The sequence below is a fragment of the Muntiacus reevesi genome, chromosome 2 (genome assembly GCF_963930625.1).
Source record: "Muntiacus reevesi chromosome 2, mMunRee1.1, whole genome shotgun sequence".
In the NCBI taxonomy this organism is placed as follows: domain Eukaryota; kingdom Metazoa; phylum Chordata; class Mammalia; order Artiodactyla; family Cervidae; genus Muntiacus; species Muntiacus reevesi.
The window spans coordinates 92434503-92455035 of record NC_089250.1 but is presented as its reverse complement, the minus strand read 5'-3'; the positions used below and the strand labels follow the sequence as shown (position 1 = coordinate 92455035).

General features: G+C 40.5%; 1 non-coding gene across 1 annotated transcript; it reads right to left on the bottom strand.

The window, feature by feature from the left end:
* Positions 1 to 19924: 19924 nt before the first annotated feature.
* LOC136161984 (U6 spliceosomal RNA) lies at positions 19925 to 20031 on the bottom strand. Its single transcript, XR_010661837.1, has one exon. It is a non-coding gene; the product is annotated as a U6 spliceosomal RNA (small nuclear RNA).
* Positions 20032 to 20533: the final 502 nt, after the last annotated feature.

Sequence of the window (20533 nt, the reverse complement as noted above, 5' to 3'; positions counted from 1 at the left end):
TTTACCAACCACTGTGTGCCTGGTCCGTGCTATCTATTACAAATGCATACAGTGACTTGTGAGACATGGTCAGTACACTGCCTGTGAGGAGCTGGTGCCCTGCAAGAGCAGGCAGAAGGACAGGTCATGTGAAGCAGTAAGTGGGAAGGGCCAAGTGCGCGTGAGGCCCTTCTCCCACCGTCTCTGCCTTCCCCAGCTCTCCCCTCAGTGAAGCCTTGGTCTGGCCTGGTCTCACAGGCAGCAGTCTACAAGTAGCTCCAGCCCAGTTCAGTTCCAGCACATGCAGGGTGCTGGGCAGAGCCCTAGAAGTCTCTGACACAGTAAATGCTCAACGAGGGCTTCTGGATGGGTGCATGCGTGTGTCCAGGTGTGTGAGAACAGGTGGGAGTGGAAGGGGATGCGACACGAACAGTGCAGCACCAGAGCGGGACGTGAGCACGCGCAGCACACCGCAGTGGTGATGGGAGCTACTGGGGTCAGTCAGGGAAACTTCCTGCAAGACGGTGGTCTTGACCCCAGTCTTGAGAGTTTGCCAGGTGGGTGGGAGAGGCGTTCCAGGCAGGATGTCAGCAACCTGTGTGAACTAGGAGCGGCTGAGGGGCCACTGAGCTCCAATGCGGTTGGGGGTGAGTGCGGGCCCAGTGGAGCTGCTGCCATGAAGACTCCCACGAGGCCGTTCCCGGCTGGTGCCGTGCTGGCAGGGAGCCAGTAGGGCATGTCTGTGGCCTGGCTGTGTGGGGCTCAAGTCAGTGAATGAACGAGTGAGTCAACGATGTTGCTCCAGGGATGATGCGGGCTCCGGCTCCCGGCTGTGAGATGCTCTCAGTTTTCAGCCTGGGCATCCTGGTGACCTGGCTCCACAGCGCCCCCGCCGGCGGGTTTGCGAGTAGAGTCTCGTGCTCCTTCCCCAAGTCCAGCAGCTGGTGACCCAGCTCCAGGTGGCCAGGTCGGACTGTGCTCTGAATTGCTTGTCCATCCCCGAGCCGGGCCAGGTGAGGTGGAGGGAACGGGATGAGAAGGTTGGGCCATGAGGAGACCCGAGGAACGAGCGGCAGGAGGCAGAGGGAGAGGGCCGGGGTGGGGCTGAGTGGCCACGCAGCAAGTTTGGGGAGTGTGCCCAGCACGGCAGACCTCTGCTAAGCATTAGTTATGCGAATCGATTTGAAGAAATGGGAGCAAAGCACCCTCAAGGACAACAGACTCAGAAGAAACGTGCGCTGAGTTCACAGGGAGAGGTGGTGCTCACTGTGCAGCTGATAGAGCCTCTTCGTGTTGTGCATTCAGCTGAGATAAGAAATGCTGACGCGTGGCCAGAGCCTGATGGGTTTGCCCTGCGGCAGAGGTTTTGGCAAAGGGCGGCCTTGGCCTGGTGAAGCCGATGGAGTCCCAAGGGTGAGGCTCGAGCTGCCATAGAGAACTTGGAGGCAGACAGCCCTCCTGAGGAAAGATATAAATAGAGGCCAGGAGAAAGAGGTGCAAGTGGTTCAGGCTAGAGAGCTGATTCTGTGGCTTGGTATCGATCTGTTCTGCTACTGATAAATCCTTCTGCTTAGAAAATAAGCCTGCTTGCCTTCTTGTTGACCTTTTGCCCTCATGTTACCAGAGGGAGTCCCAGCCTTTGCTGCCTGTGGCGTTCACTGCCAAGTGCTCTCTGAGCAGCCAGTAGTTTCTGGTGTGCCAGACCCTGGGCATGCCCCTGGGCCCCGTCAGCTCTCAGGCACGCGTGTGCCATTGGCCTCCAGGATAAATGTTCTCAGCAGGCACTCAAAACTCTACTTCCATAAATGCACCCCACTCCACCCGTGCCCTGAGCCAGCAGAACTGCTGGCTTTTCCAACCTGCCCCATATCTCCTGTCCTCCCAGTTTAGCTCAGGCTCTTCCTGGGCTTGGAAAGCTCCCCCTGACCATCATCACTGGGTCTACAAATCCCACTACCCCTTCAAAACTCACCTCAATTCAGGCAAACATTCAGAATCTTCCAGAGAGTTCTCCCTAACTCCCATAGCCTTTAACCAGGAGCAGAGTGGAGGGAAGGGGCCTTGGGACCGACAGTTTCCAACTACAACTCTGCTTCCATCTCTTTGGGAATCCCCAGGGGACCCAGGGGATGGACTGATAATAGGTTTGACTTAGAGGTCAAACAGATAAGGCCTAGAAATCAGCTAAATTGTTACCAGTTGATCACTAGAGGTCAGTTTTTTTTTTTTTTTGTAAATGCTGAGTCAGAAGAAGAGCAACTATGTGGCTTTAGGGGTAGGTTGTGTGACAGCTGATGTAGTGGGTTGGTGCACTGTTCTCTATGCAGATAGCACACACAGAGAGAACTGTGTATCCAGTTGGCATGACATCCCTGAGAAGGAAGGATGGAGACATTTTTGGGGTTAGAAAAGGGTTTCTGTTCCAGATAGTAGATGGCAAGCATTCAGTTCACTTCAGTTCAGTTCAGTCGTTCAGTCGTGTCCAACTCTTTGCGACCCCATGAGCTGTAGCACACCAGGCCTCCCTGTCCAACACCAACTCCCAGAGCCTACCAAACTCATGTCCATTGAGTTGGTGATGCCATGCAGCCATCTCATCCTCTGTTGTCCCCTTCTCCTCCTGCCCTCAATCTTTCCCAGCATCACGGTCCTTTCCAATGAGTCAACTCTTTGCATCAGGTGGCCAAAGTATTGGAGCTTCAGTTTCAGCATCAGTCCTTCCAATGAACACTCAGGACTGATTTCCTTTAGAATGGACTGGTTGAATGTCCTTGCAGTCCCTTGGACCCTCAAGAGTCTTCTCCAATGCCACAGTTCAAAAGCATCAATTCTTCGGCGCTCAGCTTTCTATATAGCCCAACTCTCACATCCATACATGACCACTGGAAAAGCCATAGCCTTGACTAGATGGAGCTTTGTTGGCAAAGTCATATCTCTGCTTTTTAATATGCTGTCTAGGTTGGTCATAACTTTCCTTCCAAGAAGTAAGCATCTTTTAATTTCATGGCCGCAATCTCCATCTGCAGTGATTTTGGAGCCCAGAAAAATAAAGTCAGCCACTGTTTCCACTGTTTCCCCATCTATTTGCCATGAAGTGATGGAACCAGATGCCACGATCTTAGCTTTCTGAATGTTGAGCTTTAAGCCAAATTTTTCATTCTCCTCTTTCACTTTCATCAAGAGGCTCTTTAATTCTTCACTTTCTGCCATAAGGGTGGTGTCATCTGCATATCTGAGGTTATTGATATTTCTCCTAGCAATCTTGATTCCAGCTTGTGCTTCATCTAACCCAGCATTTCTCATGATGTACTCTGCATATAAGTTAAATAAGCAGGGTGACAATATACAGCCTGTACTCCTTTTCCTATTTGAAACTAGTCTGTTGTTCCATGTTCAGTTCTAACTGTTACTTCCTGACCTGCATACAGGTTTCTCAAGAGGCAGGTCAGGTGGTCTGGTATTCCCAACTCTTTAAGAATTTTCCACTGTTTACTGTGATCCTCAAGGTCAAAGGCTTTGGCACAGTCAATAAAGCAGACATAGATATTTTTGTGGAACTCTCTTGCTTTTTCGATGATCCAACAGATGTTGGCAATTTGACCTCTGGTTCCTCTGCCTTTTCTAAAACCAGCTTGAATCCCTGGAAGTTCACAGCTCACATATTGCTGAAACCTGGCTTGAAGAAATTTGAGCATTACTTTACTAGCATGTGAGATGAGTGCAACTGTGCAGTAGTTTGAGCATTCTTTGGCATTGCCTTTCTTTGGGATTGGAATGAAAACTGACCTTTTCCAGTCCTGTGGCCATGGCTGAGTTTTCCAAATTTGCTGGCATATTGAGTGCAGCACTTTCACAGCATCATCTTTTAGGATTTGAAACAGCTCTACTGGAATTCCATCGCCTCCACTAGCTTTGTTTGTAGTGATGCTTCCTAAGGCCCACTTGACTTCACATTCCAGGATTTTCTGGCTCTAGGTTAGTGATTACATCATCGTGATTAACTAGGTCATGAAGATCCTTTTTGTACACTTCTTCTGTGTATTCTTGCCACCTCTTCTTAATATTTTCTGCTTCTGTCAGGTCCATGCTATTTCTGTCCTTTATTGAGCCTATCTTTGCATGAAATATTCCCTTGGTATCTCTAATTTTCTTGAAGAGATCTCTAGTCTTTCCCATTCTATTGTTTTCCTCTATTTCTTTGCATTGATTGCTGAGAAAGGCTTTCTTATCTCTCCTTGCTATTCTTTGGAACTCTGCATTCAAGTGGTATATCTTTCCTTTTCTCCTTTGCCTTGCACTTCTCTTCTTTTCACAGCTATTTGTAAGGCCTCCTCAGACAACCATTTTGCCTTTTTGCATTTCTTTTTCCTGGTGATGGTCTTGATTTCTGTCTCCTGTACAATGTAGTGAACCTCTGTCCATAGTTCATCAGGCACTCTATCAATCAGATCCAGTCCTTAAATCTGTTTGTCACTTCTACTGTATAATCATAAGGGGTTTGATTTAGGTTATACCTGAATGGTCTAGTGGTTTTCCCCACTTTTTTCAATTTAAGTCTGAATTTGGCAATAAGGAGTTCATGATCTGAGCCACAGTCAGCTCCCAGTCTTGTTTTTGCTGACTGTATAGAGCTTCTCCATCTTTGGCTGCAAATAATATAATCAATCTGATTTTGATTTTGGCCATCTGGTGATGTCCAAGTGTAGAGTCTTCTCTTGTGTTGTTGGATGAGGGTATTTGCTATGACCAGTGCGTTCTCTTGGCAAAACTCTATTAGCCTTTGCCCTGCTTCATTCTGTACTCCAAGACCAAATTTGCCTGTTACTCCAGGTGTTTCCTGACTTCCTATTCTGGCAAGCATAGTGACTACATATTGAAAATTCCTCTGAATTATGGAAACTCTGATTATTATAAAATGATAGTATTTTCAAAGTGTTTGTCATTCCCTCAACATTCACCTGTGTGGCAGGCACCGAGATGTGCACCCAGACTCTATTTCTGCCTCTCAGGTACTGGGGGTTCTGTCAGCAGATACAGTCACCTTTAAGGCTGCCTCCCTGCAGGAGCCATCTCACCATATCAGGTTCCTTTTTAGCACAGAGGCTGATTTGAGGTATAAAGGCCTGGCCATCTTGGCCCAAGGTGTGACGCTTCTGAGGAAGGATGGGTTTAGTTCCAGAATTACTTGTGGAATTGGTTGAGTCTGTTGTTGGGCTTGATTCCAGTTTCCTGCTTCCCTAACCTCTCATCCATAGTACCAGTACTGAGGCTGTTCCTTAAGACACAGACTGCATGGAGATTTCCACTAGCAGCTGCTTCTTGGAGATCAACAACAGGCTTCATGCTGGACCAGCACTGTGGATGATTTCCAAAGGTTTTAATCTCTACCATACATGTTTGAGAATTGTTTAGAATTTCCCACCAATTCACATAGAGCATATCCCCAGTTCACTGCGAGTATTTAGTCAACAAAAGAATGGACAATTAAGTGGATCTTCAAAACTGGATTAGAAGGCAACACGCTAGTCTAACTTTCCCATGAACACCCTCTTTGCCTTGTGTCTACACATATTGGTTGGAGAAAATGACTTTCCCAGATAAAGGATGTGGCTCTTGAGTTAGCATAAATGGAGTCCTTTGTTTAGATTCTGATGTCAGACTCCAAGGCCCACAGCCAGACAGTGGCTGAGTTGAGATGAGAAGGGAGCGTCCTCTTCCCAGGTCAGTCCGTCTTCACAACTTCTCTGAATTCATCTTGGGAGCTCTACAAAAATAGCAGAAGTTATATCTGATTTAGTTTGTTGAATCCTATTTCACATAGCCTTGCAAATCGGTAGGGACCCTGGCCTCGGGGTGCAGTGGCAGACATGGGCACCACTGATGTGGCAAATTTTGCCTCTTTGGTACAGGGGAGGACCTCTGGCTGAGTCCAAACCAGGCCTCCTAGAATTCAGATGGTCCTTGAGCTGTTGAAGTGAGAAGATGTGAAGCAGGTGGAACCTATGGGTTCAACCACTAATTCTTGCAACTTCTAATCCCAAGAACAGGTAAAGATTAAACCTGTTAAACAGGTAAAAAGTAAAGATTAAATGTGTAATTTAAAAAGTTTTATGGAAAAAGACCTGGGCTAATAGTCAGAGCACTTGGGTTCTAAACGTATATCTGCATCTAACCAATTATGTATTCCAGGACAAAACCATCCACTCATTCATTAGAGTATTTGTTTTCAAAAAAAAAAAAAAGAGAGAGAGAGAGATAAGAAATAAGTCTTTCTATCTGTGTTCTTTCTCTTATTAATTCTTGTAGCAGTTCTCAACCCTCTGTGCTCGTTCACATAACTCTTACTTACTTTTAAATACTAACAAGTATTTGCAAGTAATTTTACTCTCAAAGAAGCATAAACATATCACCCAGCCACCAGTAGCACCCTGTGCAGGATATCTAATCTAAACAACAAACAAAACAAAAATATAAATTCAATTATCAGCAGAGAGGGTTACCATCTCACTCAGACTTGCCCATCAGAGGGAAAACAAACAAACAAACAGAAAAAAACTCAGCACAAATCTCACCCTATAGGAAGCTTCAATAAACCATTGCACCAACCTTAGGAGGGCAGAAACCAAAAGGAAAAAAGAATTCTACCTTGAAGCCTGGGAAAAGGAGACCTCAAACATAATAAGTTTTTAAAAAATGGAAAAACAGAGAAATACTACACAAATGAAGGAACAAGCTAGAAATACAGAAGTCAAAATAAATGAGGAGGAAATGGGCAAACTACCTGAAAAAGAATTCAGAATAATGATAGTAAAGATGATCAAAAACCTTGAAAATAGAACCAGGAAAATGCAAGAACCAATTAACAAAGACCTAGAAGGATTAAAGAATAAGCTTGCAGAGACAAACAACACAATTACTGAAATTAAAATACTCTGGAAGGAATAAATAGCAGAATATCTGAAGCAGAAGAACAAATCAGTGAGCTGGAAGATAAAATGGTGGACATAACCTCTGAAGAGCAGAATAAAGTAAAAAGAATGAAAAGAACTGAGGATAGTCTCAGAGACCTTTGGGACAATATCAAATGCAGCAACATTAGAATTATAAGGGTCCCAGAAGAAGAAGAGAAAAGAAAAGGGTATGAGAAAATTTTTGAAGTGATTACAGTTGAAAATTTCCCCAACATGGAGAAGGAAATAGTCAAACAAATTCAAGAGGTGCAAAGAATCCCATACAGGAAAACCCAAGGAGAAACATGCCAAGACACATACTAATCAAACTAGCAAAAACTAACGACAGAAAAAGAATATTAAAAACAGCAGGAGAAAAGCACCAGGTAACATACAAGGGAAACCGCATACGTTTATTAGCTGATCTTTCAGCAGAAACTCTGGAGGCCAGAAGGGAATGGCAGGATGTATTTAAAGTACTGAAAGGGAAAAATCTACAACCAGGATTACTGTACCCAGCAAGAATCTCATTCAAAATTGATAGAGAAATAAAAAACTTTTCTGACAAGCAAAAGTTAAGAGAATTCAGTATCACCAAAAGAGCTTTACAACAAATGTTAAATGGACTTGTATGATCAAGAAATGCAAGAGAAGAAAACGATCTACAAAATCAGCCCCAAACAATTAGAAAATGGCAATAGGAACATATATATCAATAATTACTTTAAATGTAAATGGATTAAATCCTCCAACCAAAAGACACAGACTGGCTGAATGTATACAAAAACAAGACCCATAAATATGCTATCTACAAGAAATCCACTTCAGGCCTAAAGAGACATATAGATTGAAAGTGAGAGAATGGAAAAATATATTCTGTGCAAATGGGAAGCAAAAGAAAGCTGGAGTAGCAATCCTCTTATCAGACAAAATAGACCTTAAAGTAGAGAAGATTACAAGAGATAAGGAAGGACACTGCAAAATGATCAAGGGAACAATCCAAGAGGAAAGACATAACAATTGTAAATATTTATGCACCCAACATAGGAGCTCCTCAATAAATAAGGTGAACACTAACAGACATAAAAGCAAAAATTGACAGTAACACAATAATAGTAGGAGACTCTAACACCCCACTCACACAAATGGACAGATCATCAAAACAGAACAGTAATAAGGAAACACAAGTCTTAAATGATACACTAGATGAGATGGATCTCATTGATATCATCAGAACATTCCATCCAAATGCAGAATACACCTTCTTCTCAAGTGCACATGGAACATTCTCCAGGATAGGCCACATCTTGGGTCACAAATCAAACCTCAAAATTTAATAAAATTGAAATCATATCAAGCATCTTCTCCAAACACAATGCTATGGGGCTAGATAGCAATTACAAGAAAAAAATTGTAAGAAACACACACATGGAGATTAAACAATATGCTTCTAAATAACCAACAGGTTACTGTAGAAATCAAAAGGGAAATAAAAAAATTTATAGAAAGAAATGACAATGAGAATATGACAACTCAAAACCTATGGGGTGCAGCAAAAGCAGTTCTAAGAGGGAAGTTTATAGCAATTCAGTCCTACCTCAAGAAACAAGAAAAACATCAAATAGACAGCCTAACTTTACACCTAAAACAACTGGAAAAAGAAGAACAAAAAACTCCCAAAATTAGTACAAGGAAAGAAATCATAAAGATCTGAGCAGAAATAAATGAAAAAGAAATGAAAGAAACAATAGTAAAAAATAATAAAACTAAAAGCTGGTTCTTTGAGAAGGTAAACAAAATTGACAAACCCTTAGCCAGACTCATCAAGAGAAAAAGAGATGAATCAAATCCACAAAAGTAGAAATTATAAAGGAGAGATTACAAACAGACAATGAAGAAATACAAAGGATTGTAAGAGACTATTATGAACAACTGTATGACATCAAAATGGATAACCTGGAAGAAATGGACGGATTCTTAGAAAAGTTCAATCTTCCAAGACTGAACCAGGAAGAAATAGAAATTATGAACAACCCAATTACAAGCACTGAAATTGAAGCTGTGATAAAAAAATCTCCCCAAAACAAAAGCCCAGGACCAGATGACTTCACAGGAGCATTCTCTCAAGCATTTAGAGATGAGCTAATGCCTATACTCCTAAAACTCTTTCAAAAAATTACAGAGGAAGGAACACTTCCAAGCTCATTCTACAAGGCCACCATCACCCTGGTACCAATACCAGACAAAGACAACACACAAAAAAGAAAACTACAGGCCAATATCACTGATGAACATAGATGCAAATATCCTTAACAAAATTTTAGCAAATAGAATTCAGCAACAGGTCAAAAAGCTCATAAACCATGATCAAGTTGAGTTTATTCTAGGGATGCAAGGATTCTTCAATATACAGAAATTAATCAATGTGATACACCATATTAACAAATTGAAAGATAAAAACCATATGATCATCTCAAGAGATGCAAAAAAAGTCTTTGACAACATTCAGTACCCATTTACAATTAAAACTCTTCAAAAAACGGACATAGAAAGAACCTACCTCAACATAGTAAAGGCAATATATGATAAGCCTACAACAAACATTATTCTCAGTGGTTAAAAACTGAAAGCATTCCCCCTAAGATCAGGAACAAGACAAGGGTGTCCACTTTCACCACTATTATTCAACATAGTTCTGGAAGTCCTAGCTACAGCAATCAGAGAAGAAAAAGAAATAAAAGGAATCCAGATTGGAAAAGAATTAAAACTCTCACAGTTTGCAGATGGCATGATAATGTACACAAAAAACTCTAAAGATAGCATTAGAAAATTACTAATCAGTGAATTTAACAAAGTTCCAGGATACAGTATCTATACACAGAAATGACTCACATTTCTATGTACCAACAATGAAAAATCAGAAAGAGAAATTAAGGAATCAATCCCGTTCACCATTGCAACAAAAATAATTAAATATTGATGAATAAACTTACCTAAGGAGACAAAAGAACTGTACCAAGAAAATTATAAGACATTGATGAAAGAAATCAAAGATGATAAACAGATGGAGAGATATTCCATGTTCTTGGGTAGGAAAAATCAATTTCGTGAAAATGACTATACTACCCAATGCAATCTGCAGATTCAATGTGATCCTTATCAAATTACAGGCGGCATTTCCCCCAGGACTAGAACAAAGAATTTCACAATTTATATGGAAACACAAAAGACCCCGAATAGCCAAAGCAGTCTTCAGAAAAAATGGAGTGGAGGAATCAACCTTCCTGACTTCAGATTATACTACAAAGCTACAGTCATCATGACAGTATGATACTGGCACAAAAACAGAAATATAGACCAATGGAACAAGATAGAAGGCCCAGAAATAAACACATCCACCTATGGGTATCTTATTTTTGACAAAGTAGGCAAGAATATACAATGGGACAGAGACAGCCTCTTCAATAAATGGTGCTGGGAAAACTGGGCATCTACATGTAAAAGAATGAAATTAGAATGCTTCCTAACACCATACACAAAGATAAACTCTAAATGAATTAAAGACTTAAATATAAGACCAGAAACTATAAAACTCTTACAGGAAAACATAGGCAGAACACTTGATGACATAAATCAAAACAAGATCCTCTATGACCCACCTCTTAGAGTAATGGAAATAAAAACAAAAGTAATCAAGTAGGACCTGATTAAACTTAAAATATTTTGGATAGCAGAGGAAACTATAAGCATGGTGAAAGACAAGCCTCAGACTGGGAGAAAATAAAAGCAAATCAAACAACTGACAAAGGATTAATTTCCACGATATACAAGCAGCTCACACAACTCAATACCAGAAAAACAAACAACCCAATCAAAAAGTGGGGAAAAGACCTAAACAGACATTTCTCTGAAGAAGACATAGATGGCTAACAAACGCATGAAAAGATGCTCAACATTGTTAATTATTAGAGAAAGGCAAATCAAAACTACAATGACATATCACCTCACTCCGGACAGAATGGCCATCATCAAAATGTCCACAAACAATAATTGCTGGAGAGAGTGTGGAGAAAAAGGAGCACTCTTGCACTGTTAGTGGGAATGTAAATTGATTCAGCCACTATGGAAGATGTTATGGAGATTCTTTTAAAAACTGGGAATAAAACCACCACCATATGACCCAGCAATCCCACTCCTAGGCATATACCCTGAGGAAACCAAAATTGAGAAAGACACATGTATCCCATTGCTCTTTGCAGTACTATTTGCAATAGCTAGAACATAGAAGCAATCAAGGTATCCATGGACAGATGAATGGATAAAGAAGCTGTGATACATATACACAATGGAATATTCAGTTCAGTTCAGTCGCTCAGTCGTGCCCGACTCTCTTTGACCCCATGAATTGCAGCACGCCAGGCCTCCCTGTCCATCACAAACTCCCGGAGTTTACTCAAACTCATGTCCATCGAGTCAGTGATGCCATCCAGCCATCTCATCTTCTGTCGTTCCCTTCTCCTCCTGCCCCTAATCCCTCCCAGCATCAGGGTCTTTTCCAATGAGTCAACTCTTCGCATGAGGTGGCTAAAGTATTGGAGTTTCAGCTTCAACATCAGTCCTTCCAATGAACACCCAGGACTTATTTCCTTCAGGATGGACTGGTTGAATGTCCTTGCAGTCCAAGGGACTCTCAAGAGTCTTCTCCAACACCACAGTTCAAAAGCATCAATTTTTCAGTGCTCAGCTTTCTTCACAGTCCAACTCTCACATCCATACATGACCACTGGGAAAACCATAGCCTCAAATAGATGGACCTTTGTTGGCAAAGTAATATCTCTGCTTTTTAATATGCTGTCTAGGTTGGTCATAACTATCCTTCAAAAAGTAAGTGTCTTTTAATTTCATGGCTGCAATCACCACCTGCAGTGATTTTGGATCCCAGAAAAATAAAGTCAGCCACTGTTTCCCCTGTTTCCCCATCTATTTGCCATGAAGTGATGGAACCAAATGCCATGATCTTAGTTTTCTGAATGTTGAGCTTTAAGCCAACTTTTTCACTCTCCTCTTTCACTTTCATCAAGAAGCTTTTTAGTTCTTCTTCACTTTCTGCCATAAGGGTGGTGTCATCTGCATATCTGAGGTTATTGATATTTCTCCCGGCAATCTTAATTCCAGGTTGTGCTTCTTCCAGCCCAGCGTTTCTCATTATGTGCTCTGCATAGAAGTTAAATAAGCAGGGTGACAATATACAGCCTTGACATACTCCTTTTCCTATTTGGAACCTGTCTGTTGTTCCATGTCCAGTTCTACCTGTTGCTTCCTAACCTGCATACAGGTTTCTCAAGAGGCAGGTCAGGTGGTCTGGTATTCCCATCTCCTTCAGAATTTCCCACAGTTTCTTGTGATCCACACAGTCAAAGGCTTTGGCATAGTCAATAAAGCAGAAATAGATGTTCTTCTGGAACTCTCCTGCTTTTTTGATGATCCAGAGGATATTGGCAATTGATCTCTGGTCCCTCTACCTTTTCTAAATCCAGCTTGAACATCTGGAAGTTCTCGGTTCATGTATTGCTGAAGTCTGGCTTGGAGAATTTTGAGCATTACTTTTCTAGCGTGTGAGATGAGTGCAATTGTGTGGTAGTTTGAGCATTCTTTGGGATTGCCTTTCTTAGGGATCGAAATGAAAACGGACCTTTTCCAGCCCTGTGGCCACTGCCAAGTTTCCCAAATTTGCTGGCATATTGAGTGCAGCACTTCCATAGCATCATCTTTCAGGATTTGAAATAGCTCCACTGGAATTCCATCACTTACACTAGTTTTGTTTGTGGTGATGCTTTCTAAGGCCCACTTGACTTCACATTCCAGGATGTCAGGCTGTAGGTGAGTGATCACACCATTGTGATTATCTGGGTCATGAAAATCTTTTTTTGTACAGTTCTTCTGGGTATTCTTGCCACCTCTTCTTAATATCTTCTGCTTCTGTCAGGTCCATACCATTTCTGTCCTTTTTTGAGCCCATTTTTTGCGTGAAACATTCCCTTGGTATCTCTAATTTTCTTGAAGAGATCTCTGGTTTCCCATTCTGTTGTTTTCCTCTATTTCTTTGCATTGATCGCTGAAGAAGGCTTTCTTTTCTCTCCTGGCTATTTTTTGGAACTCTGCAATCAAACGGACCATAAAAAGGAATGCATTTGAGTCAGTTCTAATGAAGTGGATGAACCTAGAGCCTATTATACAGAATGAAGTAAGTCAGAAAGTGATAGATAAATATCATATTCTAATGGATATATATACAAAATCCAGAAAAACGGTACTGAATAATTAATTTACAGTGCAGCAGTGGAGAAACAGAGAGAATAGACTTATGGACATTGGGCAATGGGAAGAGAGCATGAGATGTATGGAAAGACTATCATGGAAGCTTACATTATCATATGTAATAGGGATAGCCAGCAGGAATTTGCTGTGTGGCTCAGGAAACTCAAACAGGGGCTCTGTATCAACCTAGAGGGGTGGGATGGGGAGGGAGCTGGGAGGGAGTTTCAAAACAGAGGGGTGTATGTATACCTATGGCTGATTCATGTAAAGGTTTTACAGAAAACAACAAAATTCTGTAAAACAATTATCCCTCAATTAAAAATAAATTAATGAAAAATATTGCTACTATTTATACTATTCTTTTATTTTAAAATAATTATTTTAAATATCCATGGATTGAGTAACGATGGCCATCTTTCAATTCTAATAGTAGCTTGAGTCTTTGCATTTTTTTATTTGCTTGATTATCAGACTGGCTAGAGAGATTAATTTTATTGATCTTTTCAAAAAACCAGTTTTGACTTATTGACTTTTTCTACTAATTTCCTGTTCCAAATTCATTGATTTTTGGAGTTAATTTGCTCTTCTCTTTTTTCCCTTTCTTGTTTCCTATGGTGTAAACTTTGGTTAGTAACTTTAAATCTTGTTTCCCTTTCTAATAAATGTATTCAGTGCTATCAATTTCCCACCGAGGACTGCTTTTACTGTATCTTACAAAACTTGTTAAGTTGCATTCTGTTTTATTTAGTTTGAAATATTTAAAATTTCTCTTGAGAACTCTTGATTCATATTTATTTGAACATGTATTGTAATCTCGAAGTTTTGTTTTCTCCAGTTATCTTTCTGTTATCAATTTCTAGCTTACTTCCATTGTAGTTTGGGAGGATACTTCATCTAATTTCTATTCTTTAAAATTCACTAAGGTGTGTTTTGGGGCTTCCCTGTTTGCTAGCCAGTAAAGAATCCACCTGTCAGTGCAGAAGACATGGGTTCAATCTCTGGGTTGGGAAGATCTTTTGGAGAGGGGAATGGCAACCTACTCCAGTATTCTTGCCTGGGAAATCCCAGGCAGAGGAGCCTGATGGCTTCCCCAGTCTGTGGGGTTGCAAAGAGTCAGACATGGCTTACTGACTAAAACAATAAAAAACAAGATGTATTTTATGGCTCAGATTGTGACCTATTTTGGTAAATGTTCTGTGTTAGTTTGAGAAGAATGTACTATGCTTTTGTTGGATGATATATTCTATATATTTCAACTAAATCAATTGATTGATGGTGTTTCTCAGTTCAGTTATATCCTATTGGTTTTTCACTGGCTGAAATGGTATATTCATGAAAAAGGGATGTTGAAGTCTCCAATTATAATAGTATATTTATCTATTTTCCATTATAGTTTTATCAGTTTTTGCATAATATATTTTGAAGTTGTTTTTAAATGCATAAACATAAATAATTATTTTGTCTTCTTGGTTGATTGACCCTTTTATCATTACATAATGCCCCTCCTTATCTCTGATAACTTTCTTTGCTCTAAAGTCTGCCTCGTCTGAAATTAATATAGCTATTCCCACTTTCTTTTGATTAGTGTTATCATGGTGTATCTTTCTTCATCCTTCTATTTTAAATTTGTGTTTTATATTTAAAGTGGATTTTTGCAGAAGAAATATTAATGTATTTTTTTAAAGCATTCTGACAGTCTCTGTGTTTTTTTTTTAAACACCCTTTTCTTCCAGTTTCACTAAGATGTAACTGACATATAGCACTGTATAAGTTTAAGTTGCACAGCATAATGATTTGACTTACATCATGAAGTGATTATCACAACTTCAGTGTACAACCACCATCTCACATAGCTACCAAGGTTAAAGAAATAGAAAAAAATTTCCTTGTAATGAGAACTCTTAGGATTTACTCTCTTTTAACAGCTTTCATATATAACATATACTAATGTTAATTATGCTCAAAATCCTTCAAGCTAGGCTTCAACAGTACATGAACCAAGAACTTCTAGATGTACAAGCTGGATTTTAAAAAGGCAGAGGAACCAGAGATCAAACTGCCAACATCTGTTGGGTCATAGAGAAAGCAAGAGAATTCCAGAAAAACATCTACTTCTGCTTCATTGACTTTGCTAAGACTTTTGACTGTATGAATCACAACAAACTGGAAAAATTCTTAAAGAGATTGGAATACCATACCACCTTACTTGAGAAACCTGTAAGAAGGTCAAGAAGCAACAGTTAGAGCCAGACATGGAACAATGGACTGGTTCCAAATTGGGAAAGGAGTATGTCAAGGCTGTATATTGTCACCCTGCTTACTTAATTTAAATGCAGAGTACATCTTGTGAAATATCAGGCTGGATGAAGCACAAGCTGGAATCAAGATTGCCAGGAGAAATATCAATAATCTCAGATATGCAAATGACACCATCCTTATAGCAGAAAGCTAAGAGGAGCTAAAGAGCCTCTTGAGGAAGGTAAAAGAGGAAAGTGAAGAAGCTGGCTTAAAGTTCAGCATTAAAAAAACAAAGATCATGGTATCTGGTCCTATTCCTTCATGGCAAATAGATGGGGAAACAATGGAAACAGTGAGAAACTTTATTTTCTTGGGCTCCATCACTGCAGATGGTGACTGCAGCCATGAAATTAAAGGACACTTGCCCCTTGGAAGAAAAGCTATGACCAACCTAGACAGCATATTAAAAAACAGAGACATCACGTTGCTGAGAAAGGTCCATTCAGTTAAAACTATTGTTTTTTCCAGTTGTCATGTAGGGATGTGAAAGCTGAACCATAAAGAAAACTGAGTGCTGAAGAATTGATGATTTTGAATTATGGTGTTGGAGAAGACCATTGAGAGTCCCTTGGACTGCAAGGAGAGCCAATCATTCAGTCTTAAAGGAAATCAACCCTGAATGTTCATTAGAAGGACTGATGCTGAAGCTGAAGCTCTAATCTTTTGGCCACTTGATGCAAAGAACTGACTCATTGGAAAAGACCTTGATGCTGGGAAAGATTGAAGGCAAGAGGAGAAGGGGACGACAGAGGATGAGATGGTTGGATGGCACCACCAGTTCAATGGACATGAGTTTAAGCAAACTCCAGGAGATGGTAAAGAACAGGGAAGTCTGGCATGCTGCAGTCCATGGGGTCACAGAGAGTCTGACACAACTGAGCGCCTTAGCAACAGTGTTAATTATATTTATCATGCTATACATTATATCACCAGGACTTATGTTACAGCTGGAAGTTTGTCTTCTTTGACCACCTTCATCCAGTCCTCTCCTGTTCCCTCCGTGTCCCTGGTCTGTGTCCTTTGCAAGTGCTTCTCAGCACCCCCACTCCACCCTTAGATGAGACAAGATGGCTAGAGGGGCTAGTTAGTTAGTTAGTTAGTTCAGTCGCTCAGTCATGTCTGACTCTTTGGCTAGAGCTGTATATTTCCCTTCTTCCACATGGAAATCTGTAGTAGGGGTTGGAGTTGATTATCTGTCTTTGCTCAGGTTACTTCAGTTCAGTTCATTCGCTCAGTCATGTCCGACTCTTTGCGACCCCATGAATCGCAGCATGCCAGGCCTCCCTGTCCATCACCAACTCCTGGAGTCTACCCAAACCCATGTCCATCGAGTCAATGATGGCATCCAGCCATTTCATCCTATGTCATCTCCTTCTCCTCCTGCCCCCAATCCTTCCCAGCATTAGAGTCTTTTCCGATGAGTCAACTCTTCACATGAGGTGGCCAAAGTAAGAGCAGTTTGAAAGTGAAAATGAAGTCGGTCAGTCATGTCTGAGTCTTTGCGACCCTGTGGACTGTAGCTTACCAGGCTCCTCCGTCCATGGGATTTTCCAGGCAAGAATACTGGAGTGGGCTGCCATTTCCTTCTCCAGAGCAGTTTAGGTTCTGGTAAAATAGTTTCCTTTGAGAATAGGCTTTGTTAAGAACAACAGAAATTTCTATGTGTTTCAAAATGGTTACTTTTCTCTTCCCCTTGCCAGAAGCATTAGATATTGCCCCCCCCGCCCCACCCCACTGCCCCATAGCCAATGTGAGAATCTCATAGACTCCTGGATGTAAAACACAAAAATGTGGTGACTGCATCCGAAGAAAATGGGTCCCCTGGAGCTTTAACTCTCAGATTGGTCCACAATGAGCCTCCAGACATTTTTCAGTTACTGTTTAGGTTTTTCACCTCCAGTAGTGGTTCCAGAGATTTATGCTCCAGAAACTGCATTTTGTTTTTGTTTTAATTTTAGAAGTAAGACAAAATAATATGAATGTACACTTCTTGTTTGCACTTCTTCATAAATGCCCCTCTCCTTGTGCAGATGCATCCATTGCCTCTGAAGATTCAGAATTGTTACAAAGCAACAAAATGAGACTACCAAAGCAGACATCTGAAGCTAATTTCAAATTCAATAGCTTGGAAAGCTAAACTTTTGATATGCATAAACTCAGGTTCTTGAAAGAGAGAAAGAGACAGAAAAGATCATGAAAATAAAAAGACAAAATTCTTGAAGGAGAAGGACATGGAGTTTACCCATAAAGATTAAGTCATATACTTATCAAGAGTAGAATGGATAACCAAATTGTGCTATTTTACAAAAAGAACCATTACAGAGTTGGAAAAGTGGAAAAAAAAAAAAAGATTGTTACTGTGTCCTTGTGGATATGTCTTGAAAACATAATTTTGAGTGGAAGGAGCAGATCGTAAAGAGCATTACAGTGTGACTGCAGACATAAAAAATTCAAAAGTAGCACAGTGTATTTATAGGGATACATGTATATATGTACATGAATCACATATATGTATATTCTTCAAAAAAGAATAATAACAAGGGAATGATTAAGGAAACTTCAGGATGATGTTTCACTAACTCGAGCACAGGGTACAGACTCCTAGGGTTTGCCCTGTGATTGGGAGTTGAAGAGGAGGCCAAGCACCTCCTGGGAGCCCAGGACACCCAGGCAGGAATCATCTCTAACCCTTACAGACATTCAGAGCCTCAGAAGCATCACAAACATTTGTTGTTGAAGAGTGGGGTGTAGGAGAGCCATGATTACTTCCAAGTGCCACTGATAAGAGAAGAAGATGACATTACCCTGGATTCCCTTGAGTAGGAGGGTGGTAAAAGTATTTATAGCTGAAGGCTCATTATGAAGAGCTGGGACCAGGACTGGGGTTTATAGTGTGAATTTTTCTTCTCTGAGTTTTAAATATACATAGACAAACCACAGAGTTGGATAACATGTTTTCAAATTCCATGCCTGATAAAGTCATAGGACATAGAATATATAGAGAATACTCAAAATTCAATAATAAGAAAGAAAGGAATAGGGAAAAGACAGTGCACCCCAGAAGATATGCAGATGACAAATAAACACATGAAAAGATACTCAACATCATTAGTTATTAAGGAAATGCAAATAAAACTGAAAGAGATACCACCCCAAGTTTTTATTTTTTTTTTACTTTGCTTTTTTAAAATTTTTTTATTTTTCAGTGGGTTTTGTCATACATTGATATGAATCAGCCATAGAGTTACACGTATTCCCCATCCCGGTCCCCCATCCCACCTCCCTCTCCACCCGATTCCTCTGGGTCTTCCCAGCTCACCAGGCCCGAGCACTTGACTCATGCATCCCACCTGGGCTGGTGGTCTGTTTCACCATAGATAATATACATGCTGTTCTTTTGAAACATCCCACCCTCACCTTCTCCCACAGAGTTCAAAAGTCTGTTCTGTACTTCTGTGTCTCTTTTTCTGTTTTGCATATAGGGTTATCACTACCATCTATCTAAATTCCGTATATATGTGTTAGTATGCTGTAATGTTCTTTATCTTTCTGGCTTACTTCACTGTATAATGGGCTCCAGTTTCATCCATCTCATCAGAACTGATTCAAATGAATTCTTTTTAACGGCTGAGTAATATTCCATGGTGTATATGTACCACAACTTCCTTATCCATTCATCTGCTGATGGGCATCTAGGTTGCTTCCATGTCCTGGCTATTATAAACAGTGCTGCTATGAACATTGGGGTGCACGTGTCTCTTTCAGATCTGGATTCCTCAGTGTGTATGCCCAGGAGTGGGATTGCTGGGTCATATGGCAGTTCTATTTCCAGTTTTTTAAGGAATCTCCACATTGTTCTCCATAACGGCTGTACTAGCTTGCATTCCCACCAACAGTGTAAGAGGGTTCCCTTTTCTCCACACCCTCTCCAGTATTTATTGCTTGTAGACTTTTGGATAGCAGCCATCCTGACTGGTGTGTAATGGTACCTCATTGTGGTTTTGATTTGCATTTCTCTGATAATGAGTGATGTTGAGCATCTTTTCACGTGTTTGTTAGCCATCTGTATGTCTTCTTTGGAGAAATGTCTGTTTAGTTCTTTGGCCCATTTTTTGATTGGGTCATTTATTTTTCTGGAATTGAGCTTCAGGAGTTACTTGTATATTTTTGAGATTAATCCTTTGTCTGTTTCCTCATTTGCTATTATTTTCTCCCAAGCTGAGGGCTGTCTTTTCACCTTACTTATAGTTTCCTTTGTTGTGCAAAAGTTTTTAATTTTCATTAGGTCCCATTTGTTTATTTTTGCTTTTATTTCCAATATGCTGGGAGGTGGGTCATAGAAGATCTTGCTGTGATTTATGTCGGAGAGTGTTTTGCCGAAAAATATGGAACGCTTCACAAATTTGCGTGTCATCCTTGCGCAGGGGCCATGCTAATCTTCTCTGTATCGTTCCAATTTTAGTATATGTGCTGCCGAAGCGAGCACCCACCCCCAGTTTTTAGAATGGCTAAAACAACAATGACAACAAAAACAAGAATGCAATAGTAAGTGTTGGTGATACTGTGGAGCAACTGAAACTCTCATCAGTTGCTAGTGAGAATGCAAAATGGTACAGCCACTCTGAAAAATCACTTGGCAGTTTCTTCAAAGTTAAACATACACTTATCAAATACAAAACCTGTACACAAATGTTTATTCCTTATTTGCTGCCCAAACTGGAAACAATGTAAATATTGTAACTGATAAATGAATAAACTGTAGTCCAACCATCTAGTGAACACAGAAATAAAAGGAACAAACATATGACAACATGAGTGAGCCTTATGCTAAGTGAGAAAAGCCAGGCTCAAAAGTCTATATATTTTATGATTCAACTTGTGTGAAGTTCTGGACAAAGCAAAGTTACAGAGACAGAAAACAGGTCAGTCTTTGTCTGTGGGGTTGGTGGAAAGAAATGACTACAATTGTGTATGAAGGAAATCTTCAG